Genomic DNA, 3963 nt, shown 5'->3' with positions numbered 1-3963 from the left:
CGTTCCAGTACCTCAACCTCCTCCCGGTAGGCCTTCTCGTCGTTGTCCGAGATCAGCCCCACCACCACCGTGTCATCTGCGAACATCACTATGGAGTTGGAGCTGAACTTGGCCACACAATCGTGTGTGTAGAGTGAGTACAGCAGGGGGCTCAGAACACAGCCCTGGGGGGACCCGATGCTCAGGGTGATGGTGTTGGAGGTCTGACCCCCCACCCTGACCGCCTGGGGTCTTTCACTCAGAAAGTCCAGTACCCAGGCGCTCAGGGCGGAGCTCAGACCCAGCTCGATCAGCTTGTCCACCAGTCTGGTGGGGACTATGGTGTTGAACGCTGAGCTGTATGAACAACAGTCTCACATAGCCCCCCTTCTGACGGTCAAGGTGAGAGAGGGTGCTGTGCAGTACCTGGGAGACCGCGTCGTCAGTGGACCTGTTTGTTCTGTATGCAAATTGCATAGGGTCCATATCACTGGGGAGGGAGGCACAAATGTGGTCCTTGACCAGCCTCTCGAAACATTTCATGACCACAGAGGTGAGTGCCACCGGTCTGTAGTAATAACTGTGAATTGAACTTGCATTGCTGCACTATAGTCCATCCGTTGCAAGTCAACGCCCCCCCCCCCCTCCATCCATTAACTCAACTGGACTGTCACTGTAATATTTATGTACAGTTGTACAGTGTCCCCCACCCACCCCTCCTACCCAACCCCCCCACCCACCCAACCACCTCCAATGTACAGTCAGATTGGTTATTTTTGGTTGAGGTTGAAAAAGCTATGTTGATTCAATATTTAATTACAGATACCATTTCAACATTTGAAAAACTGTCGTTGAATCAATTTAGTAGATTCCCCCTCCCCTCCTCCCCCTCCCCTCCCCTTCGAGAGGGTATAGTCCTAAGCAACTCGCGAGACCTAGAAGATCTCACAGGACTTGAGGTATTCAAACGTAACTTTGGCGCGATGGATGGTGTCTTCACTGACTGGCTTGACAAATAGTCTGAGCCAAACTCCTTGGTAAGTCATTGACAATATTATGTATTATGCCATTCACATACCATAATCTTGCTGTCATCGTTTGACTACATGCTACTTTGTGAATTATTACCGTGGTGGCAACTAGTAGGCTAGAATGAAGCTTGTTAGCATTATTAGCTAACATGCTAGATGGTATACTTAACTGGTAAGTGAGTTCTTATGGGAATAGTATGATTCCGTTCAGATACCATCACTGGGCTGTTATCGTTTGACTAAATGTTATCTCTGTGCCGTGGCAAATAGTTTGGAGCTTGTTTGAGCAAATAGTGATGCATATTATTATAGCTACTAACGTTAGCTAGCTAGCATGCTAGCTAACGTTAGTCTGCCATTTTGTTTCGTGATTAAAATGTAAGTTTTTAATAGTTACATAAGCATTGTTGTAACTAGTGTTAACAAATACTTTATTATAGTTCAATTGTGTTAAACTTGGGACACAGCCATGGCTCTATTTTATTTCGTTTTGTATGTGAGGCATTTTAGCTTGCAGTTGTTGTGTTGCATTGTGGGTCTTCAGCACAAAGTAATCCCTTGCTGAGGGTAAGATGGTTTTCTGTCTGCTCAGACTCAGAATACTTAATTAACATGATCTGTGCTTCATAAAAAACAGATATTATTTATCTGGTTTTGGTTATTTTGCACAGTAAATACTTATTCAGGCCTACCTGCAATTCAGAATTTAATCCAGCAGGGCGGCAGTGATGTTCATTCTGCCTTTTGTTATATATAAAAAATGGGGCTTTGAAAGACTGACATATTTGAACTTCTAGCTCCTGCTACTCTAAACATATATATATATAATATACACAGTCTTGATAAATTGCATACAAGGTTTTTTGAATATTTTGATCGTCTTCTTTTTAGAATTCGCTGGCAATCATCGCCGCTATCAAGGTGAGTTAACTAACACATTCTCAAATCATGTTTTGTTTTTACCACCAGACATGCGCTAGGTATATGGAGCTAGGTACACTTGCTACTGTAGGTTATATGGTGCTCATTGATAACTACTTTGATGGTGCTTATTTTTTCCTTATTTTGTTAATTATGTTGCTCTTTCTCTAGGAATGCCAATGTATAACTCCAGCCCCTATTACCACACTGCCATTGATTCAGCTCAGTAAGTATTATCTTTCAATTCAATATTGTCTGTCTCTCTCACCCCACTTCAAACTTCACACCTTTATCTGTGTTTTCATCTCTGTCTTTCTGTCTCTCTCACCTCGACCCCCTCCACTTCACACAACACCTACATTGCCAAAGCCTTTGTCATTTGATGACACAGCAGTGCTATGTCTGTCTCTCCCTCTATCTCCGTCTCCCTCTCTCACTGGCATAACATTTTTATTGTCGTATTCAATATTTCAGAGATTCTTCGCCAGAGGAACTTGAAGCCATTCCTGAATTACCACCAGAGACCAGCAGTTGCACGCAGGCAGAGACTGCCTGTAGCGTGAGTTGAATTTTATACACAAGTTCACTGGTGTTTATTCTTATATAAAACGTCTCTAAAGACGTATGTTTACCTTTGCATTGATTGGCGGATTTGTGACTGAAGACATTGGATCTTTCCTGCTCTCCCATCCAAGTCCCAGGTTGTAATGACGTAATCATGACACTTAGTTGATTTTGAGTAGACAATTACTCGTTGCATCTGGGCTCATAGTCATAGCCATATAGGAATGACCGCTACACCGTCGCGCCAATAGCGGCCGAGGGAGGGAGAGTTAAGCGATTTCTTTGTCATTCAGACAGATTCTCCTATCTGCACCTATCTGACACGTATAGCCACTGATGGTGGAGAAGTGCTGTCCAATTAGCCATTTTGGGGAAATTCAGGCATAAAATAATATTCTGTTGTGTGTCACTGTCAAACAATCCAATATTTCAGAGATTCTTCGCCAGTTGCGGGAAGTATGTCACCACCTGAAGACGCAGTCCAGCACCTGAAGCCCATGTAGAATTGTGAGTTGAATTTTATACATGATAGATCAGTGGTTCTCAAACTTTTTACACCAAGTACCACCTGAGAATGTAGCTGGCTCTCCAAGTACCACCATATGACCGGTGTTAAAATACAGTCTATTCAGCTATGCACAGTTCACGCAGGAGGCAAATGTATTCCTAATACCATTATTTATTGTTAACTTTTGTCAGACACAGCCACAATGTACAAAGGGATAGCACTAGAATTAGCAAACGCTTCCACACAACTCATACAATGCAAGGGGCATTGAGAACATAATAACTAACATTCTCACATAGCAAGTGAGAAAATTAAGAACAACTGTATTTCAGCAAATGTACTTAATCTCTATCTCTCTCTCTCTCTCTCTCTCTCTCTCTCTCTCTCTCTCACACAGCAAGCAATTGTCCATCATTCTCTCTCTCTCTCTCTCTCACACACACACACACGCACACGCACGCACACACACACACACACACACACACACACACACACACACACACACACACACAATTATTTTGTTACAAAAACTTTATTTCCTGCATTCTGGTGCAGGACTTTTTGAAATTTTACCATTTAAATGCCAGTTTGTGTGATGGCATCACAAATTATTGTTAAAATAAACACACAAAGTAAAATATGTTCAATAGGATAGGAGCCCCACATTTAGTGATCTAGGAGGCAAGTATTTTGTAATAAGATCAGATAGATAGAGCAATCACAAAATAAAGAAATGAGGCTCATCGTGCTCGCAAGCCACTGTCTAAAGTCTAATTGTGTTCTCAGAGGGATGACACTGGTGATCTACACCTCTACCAGAGGCCAGCAGCCAGAGGGGGACCCTGCTGACCACAAGGCCATCTGAATCATCCTATGCTGAATTGACATGGATGGTATCTCCCTTAAGCTGATGTGAGTATAACTTCCATGTACAAACACAAACACACCCACTCTATCTAT

General features: G+C 42.8%; 1 long non-coding RNA gene across 1 annotated transcript; it reads left to right on the top strand.

The window, feature by feature from the left end:
* The first annotated feature begins 952 nt into the window (after positions 1-952).
* Positions 953-2472, top strand: LOC311224550. Its single transcript, XR_014619454.1, has 4 exons — positions 953-1016; positions 1902-1931; positions 2103-2157; positions 2406-2472. It is a non-coding gene; the product is annotated as an uncharacterized lncRNA (long non-coding RNA).
* Positions 2473-3963: the final 1491 nt, after the last annotated feature.

The sequence above is a fragment of the Notolepis coatsorum genome (assembly GCF_963971535.1).
Source record: "Notolepis coatsorum genome assembly, chromosome: 3".
Lineage (NCBI taxonomy): Eukaryota > Metazoa > Chordata > Actinopteri > Aulopiformes > Paralepididae > Notolepis > Notolepis coatsorum.
The sequence above is the reverse complement of the archived record's forward strand: the minus strand, read 5'-3'. Positions and strand labels throughout refer to the sequence as shown.